Genomic DNA, 20,003 nt, shown 5'->3' on the forward strand with positions numbered 1-20,003 from the left:
CTCAGTTTAATCAGACCACCATGGCGATACAGTGCCCTTATAGTTTTGCAAAAAGTCAGAGGTGATAGTCTGTATTATATATGAACAGATTCAATTTCACACATTTACAAGGCACAAACATGTATGACATTTTGTTGTTCAGCAAAAATTATATTATGGGCACCATTTTACATGAAACTCAGGTGATATTGTTTTCGTACACATGAAATGAAGAATATTGTACAGAAATGGACCTTGAAATGATTTGTGGCATAGCGGCCCAATTCTATGATTTGTTTAAAATGAAAATATGCATTATACTCAAAGATGTTTAGTGGAAGGTATATGCTATATTTTTGTGCACATTGGAAGTTAAAAGTAATCCTCTCTGGTAGTTAATCCACCAGAATATGTGAATTCAAGTTGTAGCAGCAAGTAATAGCAGTTAACAATGCAACAATGGAATACAGTTGGATCAGGAAAGGAGATAATCCACCAGCCTACTCATTAGTGGGTTGTGTGGTGGCTTCATAGTTTGTACCAAATGTTTTATCCCAGATATGTTTAATCAATATCCAAGTGCAATCCCTGCAATAGATATTATGGGGAGACGGTGGAATAGTGATATTGTCACTGGACTAGTAAACCAGAGACCCAGAGTAATGTCTTGGGGACCCAGGTTCAAATCCTGCCACTGCAGATGGTGAAATTTGAATTCAATAAGAAAGAAATCTGGAATTAAAAGTCTAATGGTGACTATGAAACCATTGTCGATTGGTAAAAACCCATTTTACCGGCTTGGGCCACTGTCTATGTGGAGTCTGCACGTTCTCCCCGTGTCTGCATGGGCTTTCTCTGGGTGCTCCGGTTTCCTCCCACAGTCCAAAGATGTGCAGGTTAGGTGGATTGGTCATGCTAAATTGCCCTTAGTGTCCAAAAACATTAGTTGGGTTACAAGGATAGGGTAGAGGTTTGGGCTTAGGTAGGGTGCTCTTTCCAAGGGCCGGTGCAAACTCGATGTGCCGAATGGTCTCCTGCACTGTAAATTCTATGATTCTATGATTTGGTTCACTAATGTCCTTTAGGAAAGGAAATCTGCCGTCCTTCCTGGTCTGGCCAACATGTGACTCCAAATCCACAACAATGTGGTTGACTCTTAACTGCCCCTTCAAAGGCAATTAGGGATGGGCAATAAATGCTGGCTCAGCCTGCGACGTCCACATCCCATGAACGAATAAAAAATGATAGTCTTCCTTATTATACTTGTCCAGGAGGTATAGTGTTTATCTCACCACATTTTCTCCAACAGTTCTGTAATACTCCTACAATTCACTTGTCAAGTCCCAGTGGTGTAAGCTAGATCTGATTGCACATTTTCTTAATTCATTAAATTTGCGGAGCACATGTATTCCCATTCCTCTTTCAGATGTTCTCCAAGTTATATCAAAAGACATATTTGACTGTCTTTGAAGCAAGCATTTTCATGAGCAAAAATTGTTTAAAAATGGGTGAGGCAAACAATTTTTCCTTTTATTTCTTTCCCTTTGGATCGTTATTAAATTTTTTAAATAGTTGTTGATGTTGATCTATTTAGAGCCAGAGTTTCATCTTCTGGCTTACTATAAATAATTGAAAAGAGATTTAAGCAAATACTAATAATACAACAAGTACTGCAGTAATTATTTGGTAATATGGACATTTTGCAGAAAAAGCCCAGTTAAGATAATTATATTAAGCAATTCCTAATCAATACTCCTATCTGAATGAGTTTACAACAAATGCCAGTGAATATTAAAAAAAACCTCACTATTTGTTCTTAGACTGTTCAGTTTAAATGTCATGACTTTGCACTTCAGATGTTACTCCCCCCACCATGTAAGTAGATCTATGGCCTTCAAAGAAACTATTCTGAAAAACTCAATTTATAAACAAAATTGAACCCAATGGATTGGGGTTGAGAGGATCTCGAAATCCAAACTTTGAAACTGGAATTTCTGTAATTAGTCAGTTTGTCTAGAAACATTCCTACAGTGTTTGCTTGTGATTTGGAAAGTTGATTGCAACATCTGTAAAGGGGCCAAGCTGTAGAAAACACTAGTAATATCTATAATGGAAATGCTAATTACTAATGGTGTCATTCGAGTGCATGGTTTACTCCAAAGTTCAAGGTATTGTACCTTTGGTGAGACTTTCCATAATCAGAGCACATTGTCCTTCGTAGAAACCAGTTCACTTATATTTTCAAATATTTAAGATTTTGCATTGGGATAAATAAACTTAGTAATGAACATTAATTAGATCATAGTATTATAACTATAATTGTAACTAGTTTCTTTTACACTACTTTTAGTGGCATTGTGTTTGTGACCAATGCAAGAAGCACAGTTGTCCTATTTTTCTGCCATCTGCCCCTGCTTTCCTGTCTCTATCCCACAATGGTTTTGTTCAGGTTGACTGAGATGACTACATCTGAGGAAACACTTAAGGAGCATTTTAATAGAGCCCACAATGCTCGTAGTATGTTGAGGTATAAACAATAAATATTGGAGAATTACAGAGATGTAAGAAGGTAGAATGTTTGTTTTGGAGGAAAATTCTGATCACATAGGATAAGTAGTATAAATATGTATATATTTGAAAACCCAGCCCCAATGGGCAGAACCATAGAGGAATCCCATCAGTTTCTTGCTAGTGAGCCATAGCTGAAAGGTCTACAGATCACTAGATTTCTGCACTAAAAAAGAAAGCCAATATTGATTTTGTTCTCCACCATGGAGAATGATGCACCTATAGGGAGTGGTTGGGAACTGTTGGACAAAGAGTCAAACAGTTTTCTTGATGAGGTGAGTTTTATTCCACTGATTCTGCCTCATTTATAAGACTGTGATTGCACTCTAGTTACTGCCTGTTCTCTATCTTCAGTTTTGGTGCAATCTGTTGGAGAGTACTGTCACAAGAAAATGTCAATGCCCCAAAAAACAAAATAGTATATAATCAATGCTGTGTGCAACAGTAATGACAAACAATGGACATGTATCTATAGAAACACATTAATATAAAGATTAAGTTCTATTTTAATCATTGTAAACTTTAAATATTAAAATGGAAAAAATGGTTAAGCATATTAGTGACATAAAAGATACTTCAAGTGAATTGCTGTACTATTCTGCTAAAAAGACTGAGAATCTAAAATAAGCCTTGTTAGAAAGCAGAACAATTTACAATGCCCTCAGCGCAGGATGGGGAAGATAATCAGGAGAATCTGTTCAAACCCAACCAGCAGGTAGTCACCCCACTTATCCCAGTATAGAGATTAGGATCTGTTAGACAACAACATATCACTGCAGTATTGCTTTCAATCTAATAATAATTTGCAATGTTTATAAAGGACAATTTTTTGTTTTGAAATGCCATACAAGGCATGATGGTGAAATGCGCAATATTAAACCTGTTTTGATGGACAAACCAATTCAGCTCAAACAAAGGTGTACCCTAGATTTCACCTGGTGGTGACCAGTGCATTTCCCTAAACAGCATAATCACCAAGTTATGGTGAAATTACAGCAATCTTGCGAATGGTAACATGCCTAAACTTCCTTACAACCATATAACTTACACTGGCACGTAAAGAAGCAACCTAAATTAAGCAAATATCAGTACACAATCAGGGCCTGAGGTACATGCGGAATATGTTCCATGTTCTTTATGAATGAAAATGTTATGTTTGGTGCCATCAAACCATACTTTAATTACATTAGTCACACATGTTTAACAATATAGAATCATGAACGCCACTCAAGTTTAATTTTTAAAATTTCCTTCTGACACTAAAAATACACTCAAAATACATTTTAGATACTCGTGAAGAGAAATCTTTAAAAGTGGCTTAAAAATCACAATAAAGTATAAGAAATGTAAAGTTTCAAACTCACATTTTCTGGCCTTTTTCATGTGGCAGGGCAATGTTAATGAGCAAAGGAGGATTTTGGCAAAGGTTTCATTGAACTGGTGAAAAAGATTGGGAAAATTTGGGTGACAAGCATAAGTCACTTATGTTGTATTCCAGAAAGTCAGGTTGTTGGGGATAGAATTTTACCCATTTTAATAAGCATTTATTTACAAGAGATACACATTTCGGACAAGAATCTCCTCACCCAAACGCCATAACTTTTATAGGGGCATAGTTAATACACACCATCTACATGCAATTAAATATAATCAACAATTTGCACTTCAATTTCTTTGATATTTTGCATCACAAATTGTGTTACATAGTACTTCGGCTGCTTTTCCAACTCACATTTGCAAGAAATTCTGAACCATATTTTAAATAGCTGGGCCTTAGAATTGTGTCAAGGAATGAAAGTACAACTCCCAGGAGTCAGTGCAGAGCTCAATACAGCTCAATGTATGCACACATTTTACCAAAAAGAAAAGCTGCTTCTATCCACTTGGAATAATACTGTCTCTATCTGCTCATAGAGATTTCCAGCGCGCTACTTCAGTGTGGCAGCACACATCACTTCTGGATAGCCTGCAATGAAAGGTTTGGGTTAAAATATATTAATATAAAATGCATTGTGAATGGCCTACACAGCCTGATTCATAATAACAGTGATGAAATGCTGTACCTCTGAGCTGCCCAAATGGACTTTCTGCCGTCTGAATTATAATATTCAATCTGCTCCTGATAGTGTTTGCAAATTGACAATGATATAATATGATGCAGTGAATGAAGATGCACAAATGCAGAATGGAAATAACATGATCATCATGTTTTGTGACAATCCTTGTGTGGTTTGTGCGCGTAAGTGTGGTTTCTGCCCATGGTGTAGTAGTACCAATTGTGTTTGCACCTACCATGTTTTGTGCCCATCATTGTGGTTTATGTCCATATTGATACTTTTACCTATTATTATCATTGGTGCAAATGTTGTTGTGTGTGCCCATTGTTGTGACTTGTCTGAGCTTTTCTTTTCATCTTCAAATTAAGTTCTTATTGCTGAACCCTTAGAGAACCATTTTGTTTATTATTTGACCTGTTTAAAGTAAAACTATTTCGCCTTGTTTTCTTTTTTTTTAAAGAAACATCACAACAGATAAATAGCGTGCAGGCTCTATCTAATATTTGTGCACTGAGACAATGCTGTCAGAGGTGCTGTCCTTCAGCTGACAGATTAAAGTGAGGCCTCATGCGCCTTCTCAGGTGAATATTAGAGATTCCATGGCATTATTCAGTATCTCAGTGGCCTGACCAAACTTTATCCCATAGTCAACACATTAAACAGGTTATCTGGTCATTGTTTTACTAATTACTGAGCAGTTTGTGTGTCTGGACTGCACTAGTCAGTGAGACTATCCCATGTGCAATGTTTCTCTCTGGCTCAGAGTCATTGAGCTGGAGTACGAGCTGGAGACGCTCCAGCACTTAAGGCAGGGAGTGCAGTACCCAAAACAGTTTGATCTGGACTTCAGTCATATGTAGAGAAGTGCAGTTTCAAAATGAGGTTGGTGTGACTGACAGTGTGACAAGTAAGGGAAACCTGGATGAGATGGAGAATGAGGATCTGCAGAAACATCTAATCCAACAGTCACAGTGTACTTGCTACCAATGAGGATGAGGTTATAAGGACTGTTGGAAGGATAGCCAGAATGTGGACCATGGGAACTTGGAGCAGGAAGCAGTTCAAAGGGGACTGTAGGATGGGGAGAACCATAATGTAGTGTTTGGGAAGCCTGTGTTTAGGGAGAGAGATAGCATTTTTTCTAAGCAAGATCAAGAGTCCCACATGGTAAGTTGCTTGTCAGGTAACAGGGAGCAGAACATTTCGAACAGCTTAAAAGAGGGAAGAATTCAGTCATTGCGATCCACATTGGGACCAATAACATTGGGAAGTATAGGCATGGGATCCTGTTTGAACAATACAAAGAACTAGGAGCTAAATGAATGAACAGGACCTTCAGGGCTATAATCTCTGAATTATTATCTGAGAAATGCTCAAATTGGAACAATTGTGAACGAAGGATACCAGATTGTAAGGTCTACACAAAGGAAGGGACATTATAGAAGGGGGAAACAGTAACTTGACTGATTATTGATGAAATTATTTCAATAATAAAAGATGATGTAACAAGAATAGGTGAGCAGCGGAGATTTTATGGGTGAAATTAATTAAGAAATGGAAAAGACTATAGTGAGAGTTGTATGACTGATACTATTACAAGGGGACCCTAGATGAGATAGAGAATGGGCATCTGCAGAAATTGGTCTTTTTCCAATAGATACAATGTACTTGCTACCCTTGAGGATTAGGTTAAAGACTGCTAGAAGGATAGCCAGAGTGGCCCCCTGGAAGCATCTGAGAAGTGGCTGAGTGTATAAATGCAAAGATTAGACAAGCATGTATCAAAGGCAGAGTGGTTTTATCGGGGGCATTTAACTTTTAATATAGATTGGAATAAGCAAACCGGCCCATCTGAACTTCTTGAGTGTGTCCAGGATAGTTTTCTCAGCAATATATCCAAGAAACAACAATTTTGTAATATGTAATGAGCCAGATTTAGTTAACAGCCTGTGTGACCGTTGATTTAATATCATTCACAATATGGATGAATTCTACATAGTGTTTAAAAGGGGGAAACGCGAAACTGCTTCAAAACTGCTATGAAAAGGTGTACGTTCAGTGACTGTCCACAATAAATGGAACAAATGGGTTAATGGGTGAATGAGAAGGGATCAGTGGGAGTTGTTCAAAAATGTCATGTAATATGATACAGAACTAATTTGTACCCCGAAGGGGCAAGAGCTCTACTTGCCAAGAACACAACCATGGACAACTGAAGAAGTAAGAGGTTACATAAAACTAAAAGGAAAAATGTACAAAAATGCAAAAAATAGCCAAGATAAACCGATAGGAAAGATACAAAGAACAGAAAAGGGTGATGAAACAGTTATTAAGAGCTACAAAAGCAGAGTAGAAAAAGGGAATATCAAAATCAACACGGAAAATATAATGGTTATATTAGAAAAAAGAGGGTGATCAAGAGCAGCGGGCCCCTGGAGTACTTAAACGGCAGTATTGTAAATGAAAATAAGAAAATGACAGAAAACGCTAAATAATTAAGTTTCATCAGAATTGGTACTTCAGGAAGAAGTCAGCATGCCAGACATCCCCCCAAAACTTGTATTGAATCAGGCATAGGTTTTCACCAACAATAATTATGCAAACTTAGAGGAATGGAGAAAATAGTGGCACAAAAGAGTGGCAAATCTCCAGGACCAAATGGTTTACATTCCTGGAATTTAAAGGAAATAAATAAGAACATTGCAGATGTCCTAAATATAATCTTCCAAAGTCCTCTCATCAGGACCTGTTTCTTTAGATTGGAAAATTTCACATGTCGTTCCACCGTTTAAAAAAGGCGACACAGGGAAACCAGGAAATTGTGCTGAAATTTGCTAGCATCTAATATTACAGATAAGGTGACTGAACACCGTGACAATTTTCAGCTGCTGGGCAAAAGCCAGCTTGGATTTGTAACAGATAGATCATGTCTGATGTGCTTGTGCAGGAAACTGGAAATGACTAGAAAATTCCAGTCTGCCTCCTTTAATGGTGGTTAGCAAAATACTTAGTGAACCAAATCAGCTACCCATCAGCGGGGTGGGTAGCATTGCCAGTCCTGATCCCATCCCCTCTATAATGGTTAGTGCAGGGGGCAGCATCAGGAAACCAGCATGCTGGCAGAGCCAAAATCTATGTGCCTCTTCTGCCTTTGTTCCCTCCTTCTGAAATACCCTTCTGTGAAATAACTACAATGTTTATAAACATCTGGCTATGGTTGACAGCTCATGACCACATCAAAAACAGTTAAGAGATTTCTGCTGAGAAAAAGGGGAAGTGAAAGCATTTAACTTCTAGATTTTTATATACATTGGGGGTTAGTTTCACAGCAGGCTACTTGAGATCCATTCAAGCGTGAGGGAAATGAAATTAAACAATCAATTACAGCCAAGTAAAAGTGATTTTTCTTTGAAGTGAGTAGAAGCCTTGCAGATCAAAAGGAACTGAGGGTGTTTAAAGCCTTGTCATGTGGTTTTGCTTACTATGAAGTTACAGTTGCTTCTTTCTAGACATCTGCTTGAGGCAGAAGCTGTAAGGGACAGGTAAGTGAAAAAGCGGTGATTGTTTTCACTGTTTCTGCCTGGGATGCTCTTTAGCTTCCAAGCAGGGATGACTGATTGGGGGTGGGGGGAGGTTACTGTTATGGGGGAGGTTCTCTAATATTGGGGTTCTCTGATATGAGGGGGGTCTCTGGTGGGGGACTTTGGGGGCACCTACCTTAAAGCGTACCCAATGGTCCACTGTGCCAGGACCATGTTGGCAAATACTTGTACCAATATATGCCCATGTGAATCCTTGCCCCGAGGGCTGGAGAATCACGGAGGTGTTGAGAATCCGGTGTCCAGCCTGTTAATAGGAAACAAATGGGTCATTTTGACCTCTTTGCTTCCTTCCACTGATGCAGGGCACGAACTTCTATTCTGCCACCAGAGGTGGACTGGAACATCAGAAATGGACTGGCGCTGTATTTTTACTGACACTGGATTCTCCGTCACATTGGGAGCTCCGCTACTGGTGGCGGGCGGTGGAAAGTGCAACCCCTGGACTCAAAGAATTAAACTACACACACAAACTAGGGTTATACTCCCTGTAATTGAGAAGGTGAAGGAGTGATTAACCCAAAGTTATCAAGATAAGACGAACAGCTAGGATAGATGGAGATAAACTATTTTGTCTTGCTGGGAGTCTAGGACTGAGGGGTATAGTTTAATACTAAGAGCCTGACTTCCCAGGAGTGAAGGTAAAAATAATTCAATACATAGTTTCCTCCGGGTGCTCCGGTTTCCTCCCACAGTCCAAAGATGTGCGGGTTAGGTGGATTGGCCATGATAAATTGCCCTTAGTGTCCAAAATTGCCCTTAGTGTTGGGTGGGGTTACTGGGTTATGGGGATAGGGTGGCGGTGTTGACCTTAGGTAGGGTGCTCTTTCCAAGAGCCGGTGCAGACTCGATGGGCCGAATGGCCTCCTTCTGCACTGTAAATTCTATGATAATCTATGATAAAGGGGTGGTAGAAGTTTGGAACTCTCTTCCAAGAATGGCAATTGATGCTAGATCAATTGTTACATTTAAACCTGAGATTGACAGATTTTTGTTATATTTGTTTCAGATAATTGCTGTTGGTGTTCAAAATCATCATCTGAAGCACTGAATCGCCGAAACTGCAGGACTCTCAAAACAGTCAATTTGTTTGACTTGGCCCATGTTCCATTTCAGGTACCTATGATATTCTGTAGGAATATCATACTGAATAGATGAAGACAATTATTGACCTGGATTTTTGGGGGTCAACGGTGAAGAAAAAGACTGAAAAGCAGAGTGGATATAGGAGATCAGCCATAATTGTCCCGAATAGTGGAGCAGGCTCGAGGGGCTATCCAGTATATTCCTGTTCCTATTTGTTGTGCTCTTATAAATGTCTCCTGCCATTCAGTCGGCCCACACACATTTTCTTTGGTGGCTCTTGAGCATAAACTTGCTGTCATTGGTCATCTCATTCAGTGCAGCACCTTATACAGAAGATCTGTGCTATGTGTGAGCAGGTCAAGCAATGGCGAGGCCGCTCAACCAATCACTGAGTTTCCCATCCTTGAATAGGAGCAGGATAGGGAACAAATGGTGCTGGCAGCCTGCGTGATGGTCCTCTGTCTGCATTTCCAACTCTGTGGACATTCCTGGGGATGGGGGGAGAGCGAGAGCTCGCCTTCTGACTTGCCAAGATTTTCACAGAATGGAAGATGGTTACGAGCTCTGTGAAGCTGATTAGCTCCAACTTGCTGGGAACAGGGGCATGAGCAGCTTTATTTGACGGCAAAAAGTGAAAGTTTGGACAAAATAACGACTGAGAAGCAGTGGCATTTCAATTAGTAACCTTTTCCTGCCCTATCCTGAGCCCCAGTAATTTCTATTTGCCATGGCTACTTTGAAGATGAAGATTCTCTCATTTTTAAAGACCTCAGCATTGGCTGCCATCCGGACCAGAAGGTGGCCACTTCCCTGCTGTCCCACCTCAATTCCTGCCCTAGCCCCTCTCTCCCCACAGCCACTAATTTGGATGATGGAACCATATCTTGGATCATTAAGACCCCATCCCTATGTAAATTGTGCAGGTTGGTGATGGGGTGCCATCACAATGTGGGATTGTCCAGATTCCCGTCTCCAATGGAAAAATCCAACAATGAGTCCAAATCAGAAAGGATAAAACAGGAAACAGAAATTCGGTTAGGTTAGTTGGATTGGCCATGCTAAATTGCCCCTTAGTGTCCAAAAGGTTAGGTGGGCTGTGGGTTACAGGGATAGTGATAGTGTGGGGGCGGACCTAGGTAGGGGTGTGGAGTAGGTGGGGGCATGGGCCTAGGTAGGGTGCTCTTTTGGAGGGTGGGTGCAGATTTGATGGGCCGAATGGCCTGCACTGTAGGGGTCCCATGAGTGCAACAAGATCCAAATCATGCATAGAAAACAAAATTAAGATCGAGAAAGAAAGTAAGTAGAATTCAACAGGAATGAATTGCCCGCCATGCTTTGGGAAGTCGTGAAGGCGGTGATGAGAGGAGAGGTTATATCGTACAAGGTGCATATGGATAGGGAGGTAAAGGTGGAACAGCAAAGGTTGGTGGATGAAATCTTGGAAGTGGACCACAGGTACACGTGCAACCCTACCCCACAGCTCCCAGCAAGCAGGACATGTTGACATTTTTAGATGGGGTGGTGGGGTTGATAGATGGGAAGAGTCGGAGGCCCCGTTAGACTTGAGGAGATTTTGACTAGTATTGGGTGGATGCAAACGGCTAAAGCGCCTGGGCCTGATGGGTTTCCAGTGGATTTTTGTAAAATGTTCGCAGGTTAGATGGTTCCATTGCTGGTAGATATCAGGATCCAGAGATTGTGGGTTATACTGGCTAACTCGCTGTTAAATGTGGATGCCAAGATACTGGCTAAGATATTGGTGGCAAGGCTGGAGCCCTGTCTTCCTGAGGTGATTGTAGAGGATCAGACAGGCTTTGGCAAGGGCCGGCAATTGTCAGCCAATATTTGGTGGCTGTTGAATATGGTTCTCTCCCTGTCTGAGGAGCCAGCGCCGGAGGTGATAGTGTCTTTAGATGCTGAAGAGGCATTCAACAGGATGGAGTGGTGCTATCTTTCTCAAGTTCTGGTGAGGTTTGGCCTAGGGCCAAAATAGATTTGATGGGTACGGTTTCTGTATTGGGCCCCCTTCGGGTGCTCATACCGATACCTTGAAATCAGGGTACTTTCATTTGAAAAGGGAGACCAGACAACGGTGTGATGTCTTCCCTCTTATTTGCCTGAGTGATTGAGCCCTTAGCTATAGCTTTGAGGGTTTGGGGTAAGTGAAAGGGGATAAAGAAGGGAAGGGTAGAGCATAGGGTGTCCCTATATGCCGACGATCTGCTGCTTTATTTTACAGACCCGGTCCCCATTATGAGTGATATAATGGAGCTATTGAGGATCTTTGGTTCATTTTCGGGTTACAAGTTGAATCTGGAAAAGAGTGAGTGTTTTCCGGTTAACTCCCCAGGTAGGGGAGCCAAATTGGTGGTGTTGCCTTTTCTCTTGGCCGGCTCTAGCTTCAGGTATCTGGGTGGCCCAGGATTGGGCCCAGCTGCATAAACTGAACTTCGCAGGTCTGGTGGACAGGGCTAAGTCTGATCTGCAGAAGTGGGACAACCTTCCTCCGTACCTGGCAGGCAGAGTCTAGACTATTAAAATGAGTATTCTGCCAAGGTTTTTGTTGCAATGTCTTCCTATTTTCCTAACTAAATCTTTCTTTGTGAGGGTTAATTGGTTGTTCTTATCCTTTATATGGGCGGGCAAAACTCAAGAGGATCCGTCAGCTAGTTCATCAATTGGGTACGCAGTCATGGGCCTAGCTTTTGCTTTATTATTGTTGGGTGGCCAATACTGAGAAGATTCTGGGGTGGTGCGGTGACCCAGGTTCCATACGGGGACAGATAGAGGCGAGGTCGTGCAGGGGGTCTTGTCTGAGGGCACTGGTGGAAGCTCGCTCCGTTTTCTTCAGCTAGGTGCTCCTGGAACCCGGCCGCTGTGTCTACTTTAAATATTTTGAGATAATTCAGGCAGCATTTTATGCTTTGAGCCGTATAGAGGCTGGCACTATCTGTGCCAATCATTTATTTGAGACGTTGAGATATGATGCCACGTTCAGGGTGTGGGAAGGAAAAGGGCTGGGGAGATTCAAGGATTTGTTTATAGAGGGACAGTTTGCCAGCATTTCCCGAGGCACCACGATGTCTCTGTTGGACAGGATACTTTCACTGGCAGGGTCAGAGGAGGGTAACACATTTGATATTTATGGGCAAATTTTGTCTGAGGACTCGGACTTGGTGGATGGGGTGAAGGTGAAGTAGGAGAGGGTGCTGGGGCCTATATGGATAATGAGGTTTGGAGTAAGGCCCTTTTGCAGGGTGAACTCCACGTATTCATGTCTAATCCAGCTTCAGGTGGTTCACAGGGTACACCTGACCAAAACTAGGATGAGTGTTTTTTTACCACAGGTAGACAACAGGTGTGAGCGGTGTTCCAGGGGTTCAGCCAATCACACACACATGTACTGGTCTTGCCCCAAACTGGTCAGCTTTTGGGTCTCCGTCTTCAACACCATGTTGGCGATTCTGAATATCGATCTGGAGCTTTTCCTCTGGTTGCCATTTTTGGGGTGTTGGAGCCGCCAGAGTGTAGACGGGAGTGAAAGCAGATGTCCTTACCTTCGCCTCGCTGATTGCTCAGAGGCGAGTTCTGCTGGGATGGAGGTCCTCTTCTCCGCCCTGTCCTTCGGTATGGTTGGGTGACCTAATGGAATTCTTGTACCTGGAGAAAGACAAGCGCACCGTTAGGGGGTCGGTTGAAGGGATCGGATCTACCTGAGATAGCAGCCATTCATTACCTACTTTAAGGAATTAGTCACCGTCAGTTGCTAGTGGGCTGGGGGCGGTGGGGGGGCGGGGGCGGGTAAGGGTTTGATTTGTTTTTCGGTTGTCTTTCTTATCTTGGTGGATGGGCTGAGGTTTTTGTTATGTCGGTTTTCTGCATCATTTGCTGTGGGTATCATGGATTTTGTTGTAAACATTTTTTGGAAAATGGAAAATCTTTAATAAAAATATTTTTTTATAAAAGATTGACGATGAAAGATAGGATTGAGAGAGAAAGGTAAATAGGACAGGAAGAAAAAGTTTTTAAAAAGCTGCGGGATTCTCCATCAGCGGGATCCGCCGCTTCGCTGGCAGTGCACCCACGCCGGCGAGTTTCCCGCCAATGTGGGCTGGCCACAATGTGAAACCCCAATGGCCGGTTGTGAGATCGGAGAATCCTGCTGTCGGCAGGGGCGCGCCATGCCGGAAAATGGGGCTGGCGGGACGGAGAATCCTGTCCAATGTTTTTGAATTTCTAAAATCAATTGAATTCCGAATGAATATGATTCCATGCCGGACACACTGTTTGGCTGTAATTGTGATTGATTGCTCCACTATAAAATCATTTACATCTTAATGCACAAGCTCTTTTTCCCCCTGCCGTGTTTATAGGTTACCATTGGGTAGGTACCACAACTTCACACCCTTACATCAATTTCAATGCTGGGTATATTGAGGAGATACTGTTATGGCGCAGCTTGTGGAGGAGCAGGTAACTCAAGACTACAGCTACTGGATTTCCATGTTTAACTGAAATGCTCTGGAATTTGCTGTCCAATTTACTCCATAATGATGGTAAATGCTGTAGTATCATTGTTATTCATGGTACAAAATCCAGGTCACTATACGTTATTTATTTATTAATACTGGATATAATAAACAAAGGAAGGCAGTGGCTTAAAATATCTCAGTGAATTTATGTCTTTGTCTTAATCTAAGTGATGACAACCTGGTGTCTAGTGGTTAGGATTTAAAAAATTAATGTTGAATATTTTGTGAATGACAATATGCAGGATAGACAACTTATTCTGTAGCTTTGGGACTAATTTTCAAGCATTGCAGAAAGAAGGTGTAGAAAAGTAAATACATTTGACAGGATTCCATTGATAGCACAGAGCCACGTTGTGACCTATGACCTGAAATGCAGCAGGCCTGAATCTCTACTTGCTGCATTTTGCAATAGATGTTTTTGTGTAGCAGAATGGGCCTGCACTATGGACAAGTATAAGCCTCACTAGCACATAATGGAATCAATATCATGCAGTCGAAGTAGAAGATCAGCCATGATCTTATTGAATGGGGTTCACAAGGCTCAAGATGGCCTACCTCTGCTCTAATTTCATCTGTTCTTGTAATATTTATTAAAATGAAGCTTCCTGCCAAATTTCATGACGGGGACAAGGTTTGGTTTACAATGTGCAACTTGTATAAACCACATTGCCACATCAAGAATCCCGGCCACATCAAGAGTCCCGGAACTTGTTCTCCTCATGTAATTTTTAAAAAACAGTGTTTTTTTCTTTTAAATTTTCAGTTATATCATTTTTCCATTTGCATTATTTGGTTCTGCAGTGTGGTGAATTTTGCATTTTTTGTGCCAAGATGTGTGTTGGCATTGTTTTTGATTGCAATTGCATTTAAATAGCACCAAACACTAAGGGCATTCAAATGGTCATTGGATAGACATATGAACGATAAGGGGATAGTGTAGATGGGCTTTAGGGTGGTTTCACAGGTCGGTGCAACATCGAGGGCCGAAGGGCCTGTACTGCGCTGTAATGTTCTATGTTCTAAAGTGATGAGGATGGGATTTTCATGCCATTGACACTGCATGATTTAGAATAGGCAGATACACTCATGAGGGGAGAGCAAATGCAGGTGCATTGGCACAAAATATGTTTCACTTCTCTAAATCCAGCATTTATGCTCATTTCCACAAAAGTTATTCATATCGGCGGTCTTGCTTTGCCACCTCTGAATCACAAGTCCCAAAGTCATCCAATTTGCTGCATGCTGAATTGCTGACAGCATCTGGAACAGGAACAGCTACCATGGGGGATGCATGCCACATCAATGCTGAATTGTTTGACAACTAATGTTCAAAAAGGTGAACACATTTACCTTTGCACCTGCAACAAGGCATGAGGGACTTTATTGACTGAGCTGGCAACCTCCTTTCATATAGCTTGTATCTGAATTTTTCATGGAAGATGGCTAGAAGGACACTGTGAACAATTAATCTACCCTTTCGCCATCAATACAACCTTCCTTTCAATGGATTTAAGATCTGTAGCCCTATCAAATTTTAACTCTCACCAGCTAAGCCAGCCAACAATCGATACTCTCTGGACAAGCTCTCATGTGCCAATAGCCGATTAATTTTAGGGGAAGGAATTCCCATTCCAAAATTTAATGTGATCTTTCTTCTGTGCCGGTGGCACAGATGGTGCTGCATTATGGTGCTAGCTCAACATTAGCACAGTTACCACATTCAGAAAGCCGCCTCAGAAAGATTTACGATAGTAGGACAGGAATGCAGGGGGGGAAAACAGGTGGATGGAATAGAAAGGCTGGAATGGTGGACTAAAGGGAGAGCTTTGAAGAATTCTTGGCATCAGTACAAAGACCAATGTGGAGGGGAGCAGATAGGGAGGCAGAATATAATGACTGGAGAAGTGCATGTCAATGGTGGAGCAAAGGGAGTGAATTCTGAGAAGAAGTCTGGTGTTTGGAAATGCGCAGGAATCCTGCAGGGGTATAAGGCAAGGGAAGACCCCTAAGGAATAGTGTAACAAGGCCATGGAGAGATTTGAGACCCGTGACTAAAATCTAGAAATCAAAATGCTGGGGAGAGAGCCGTTGGAACCTGGTGAGGATGACGAAGAATATGATGATGGTGTGAATAGGGACATGACCTATCCACAGTTGTTTTGGGTTACTGCAGAAAAACAAACCAGAAGGGCATTGGCAAAGTCAAGCATGAATGTTTCAACAGAAAAAAGGATACATGGGGTGGAAGTGGGTATTGTGGTGCAAGTGGAAGAAAATAGGTATGGCATTGGAATGGAATGAGATGGAAGTTAATTTCAGGGTAGTCAGTGTACTCACATACTAAATTAATTTATCAAAATTTGAAAAGCAGCAAGTATTTTGAAGGAAGATTTTGGCAGTCAATGCATGGGATAGCGTAGAATTGGTTTGGTTACTGGGGTTTTAATAATTAATGGAAAGGTTCATTGAAGCACATATTGCATTTTGCTGTATTGGAACGTGGAAAAAGGTCATTTACTTGGAAGTGAAAAGAAAGATAACTTAGTTGGATAGACAGTCGAGGGTGGGGGGGGGGTAGTTGGCACTGCCTGATTTGATGTGGTATCACTGGGTAGCAAATGTTGAGAAAGTACGGGGGTGGTTTAAGGAACCGGGTTCACTATGTTGGCAGATGGAGGCGGTGTCTTGTATAGGTTTGTATTTGAGGGCACTTGTTACGGCTCCTCTTCTGTTTTCTCCGGTTAAGTTCTCTTCGAGCCCAGTGGTAATAGTCTTTCTGAGGAACTGGAATCAATTCAGACAACACTTTAAGTTAGGATCTATGTCATTACTGGCACCAACCTGCAAAACCATAGATTTGCACTGGCAGGGTTAGATTCAATGTTTAGGACAATGGAGAGGGAAGGGGGAGAGTGGTTTAGAAATTTGTTTGTAGAGGATAGGTTTGCTGGGCTGGAAGAATTGGTGGAGAAATTCCTGCTCCCAAGAGGGAATGTGTTCAGGTATTGGCTGGTGCGAGACATTGTGCGTAAGGAACTTTCTTTCCTTGGTTATCAGCACCCTCACTTATGGATAAGGTTCTATCTCTTGATGAGTTAGGAAAAGGGAGGATTTCAGATATCAATGGGCTGAGTGATGGAGAAGGCTTCGCTGGAGGAAGTGAAAGAAAATGGGAGGAAGAGCTGGCTTTGGTTTTGGAAGCAGGGGTGTGGAGTGAGGCTCTGCAGAGGGTCAAATTCACCTCCCCGTGTGCAAGGTTTAGTTTGATACAATTTAAAGTGGTGAATAGGGCGCACTTGTCCAAGGCACATGAGTGGCACAATGGTTAGCACTGCTGCCTCACAGCTCCAGGAATCCGAGTTCAATTCTAGGCTCAGGTGATTGTCCGTGTGGAGTTTGCACCTGTGTGTGTTTTCTCTGGGTGCTCCAGTTTCCTCTCACAGACCACAGATGTGCAGGTTAGGTGGATTGGCCACGTTGGTGTCCAAAAGGTTAGGTGGAGTTACTGGGTTACGGGGATAAGGTGGAGGTGTGGAACCAAAAGAGAAAATCCTGGAAAATCTCAGCAGGTCTGGCAGCATCTGTAAGGAGAGAAAAGAGCTAATGTTTCGAGTCCAGATGACCCTTTGTCAAAGCTGGTGGAGGTGTGGGTTTGATTTTGGTGCACTTTCCAATGGCCGGTGCAGACCTGTTGGGCCGAATGGCCTCCTTCGGCATTGTAGAGATTCTATGGTTCCTGGGGTAGAGGATAGATGTGAACGGTGTTCTAGGGGGCTGGCAAACCACTCACATATGGTTTGGCGTTGTCCCAAGTGATGTGTTATGTACTCTGGGATAACGCAGGCTGCAACTGGATGCAGCTTTAACCAAAAGATACTCCAGACCTTGAAGTTAGTTCAATCTGAATTATTGAACAAGTAGCACAGTTAGCACAGTTCTCTATGAGTTTGACTCTCTGCCAACCTAAGTGTGGTTACTCTGTCTGAGTGAACCAGATTAGCTCTTAGCCACATGCTGGAGGTGTAATACTGTACATACACCCTGACTCACTCTGTAGATGTTCATCAGTGGAAAGAGGCGGAGTGTGAGTGCCTCGTGCCTTTTATTGTGAGATAACCCCCCTGAGTGTCCTGCCTGCTCATTGGTCATGTCCTGTTCTCTGTGTTCATTAGCTGCCTGTCTGTATGTCATAATCTGCATGTCTGCATATCATGACATCTCCCCTTTTAAAAAATATTTGGTTGGCATATGGGAACGTACTTTTACATGTGGTGGCATTTATTAACATATTTACAAGCGGTGGCATATGTGAACGTATTTACATGTGAAGACAGCTGTCTAATGTGAGAAAACAGAACATAGCAAACAAAACAAATGTTCATAAGTCGAGCCTCTGGGGCTTGCTTCTGATCCTTGTCGACCGCCGGAGAGGTGCTGGTGGGGACGACAGCACCTTGACAGCCAGGATGGAAGCCTGACTGGTGGCCTCGTAGTTCGAGGTATCAGGAGGTGGCAAAAGAACGGACGGAAACGGAGAAGAAAACAGTTGCGGGCAGGTAACCTTGCCCAGTACCCGTCTGTTTCGTCGCATAACAGAACCATCAGTCATACGTACAACATACGAGCGGGGCACAGCCTGTTGAACGACAGCTGGAGCAGACCAGCCACCATTCTGTATCTTGATCCTGACAGTGTCTGCCAGGGATAACACGGGCAAATCAGGGGCATGAGCATCAAAGCCCTGCTTTTGCTGGTCTCGGAGTTGCTGCACCTTCTGCCGCACAGGGAGGTGATCCAGGTTAGGCAAGTGTATGGATGGAAGTGTCGTCTGCAGGACCCTGTTCATCAGCCGGCAACATGCCAGTGTACAGTGGGGTCGCCCTGTACGCAAGCAGCGCGAGGTAGATGTCAGAAGCAGAATCCGCAGCCTAGCAAATGAGTTGTTTCACAATGTGCACCCCTTTTTCAACTTTCCCATTGGACTGCGGATAGTGTGGTCTGGAAGTGGCATGTTTGAAATGGTATGACTTGGCAAACATAGACCACTCGTGGCTGTTGAAGCACGGGCCATTGTCATTCATGACAGTGAGTGGGATACCATGCCTGGAGAATGTCTCCTTACATGATGGTCCGAGCTGTGAGGTCTGAGAGCTTCACGACTTCAGGGTAGTTGGAGAAATAGCCAATAATCAACACGTAGTCACGACCATTCGCACAAAAGAGGTCGATGCCAACCTTGGACCACGGGGCGGTCTCGATTTCATGCTGCTGGAGCGTTTCCTTGCTCTACGTGGCTGGAAGCGTTGACAGGTCGCACAGTTGAGGACCATGTTCGAGATGTCCCGGTTAATACCGGGCCAGTAGACATCCTGCCTGGCTCTGCATCTGCACTTCTCGACGCCCAGGTGTCCCTCATGGATTTGGCGGAGCACCAAGCTCTGGAGACTGAGTGGAATGACAATCCGGTCCAGCTTGAGGAGGATACCATCAATCACCGTCAGGTCGTCCTTTACATTGTAAAATTGAGGGCACTGCCCTTTCTGCCAGCCATTGGCGAAGTGGTGCATGACACGCTGCAAGAGGGGTTCTTTGGCTGTCTCCTCGTAGATACGAACCACTTTCTCATCAGACGTCGGGAGGGTGCTAGCAAACAGCTGCACCTGTGATTCAATCTGCCGGATGATTTCCAGCGGTTCACTAGGCAATGTGATGAAGCGGGACAATGCATCAGCGATGATGAGCTCCTTGCCAGGCGTGTACACTAAGTCAAAGTCGTACCTTCTGAGTTTGAGGAGGATGCGCAGCAACCGAGACTTCATGTCGTTCAGGTCCTTGTGGTTAATGTGGACCAGAGGCCTATGATCCGTCTCGACAGTGAATGTCGGCAGGCCGTAGACATAGTCGTGAAACTTGAGAATGCCAGTGAGAAGACCCAGGCATTCCTTCTCTATTTGCGCATACCTTGTTTTGGTGGGCGTCATGGCCCTCGATGCGTAGGCTACCGGTGCCCAAGATGAAGTGTCATTGCGTTAAAGCAGCACCGCACTGATGCCATCCTGGTTCGCATCTGTGGAGATCTTTGTCTCCCTGTCAGGGTCGAAAAATGCCAAGACGGGTGCAGTGGTGAGCTTGGCTTTCAGCTCCAACCACTCTGCCTGATGTGCTGCCTTCCACTCAAAGGC

General features: G+C 43.0%; 1 long non-coding RNA gene across 1 annotated transcript in view; it reads right to left on the minus strand.

Moving 5' to 3' along the window:
- Positions 1-3,712: 3,712 nt before the first annotated feature.
- LOC140428427 (uncharacterized) overlaps positions 3,713-20,003 on the minus strand; it is a 38,992-nt gene continuing 22,701 nt past the window's right edge. Inside the window, exons 2-3 of the long non-coding RNA XR_011948775.1 lie at positions 12,847-12,949; positions 3,713-4,513 (exon numbers count right to left, since the gene is read on the minus strand). This is a non-coding gene — a long non-coding RNA (uncharacterized lncRNA). The remainder of the gene's footprint in view (positions 4,514-12,846; positions 12,950-20,003) is intronic.

This window comes from Scyliorhinus torazame, chromosome 8 (genome assembly GCF_047496885.1).
Source record: "Scyliorhinus torazame isolate Kashiwa2021f chromosome 8, sScyTor2.1, whole genome shotgun sequence".
NCBI classification, from domain to species: Eukaryota; Metazoa; Chordata; class Chondrichthyes; order Carcharhiniformes; family Scyliorhinidae; genus Scyliorhinus; species Scyliorhinus torazame.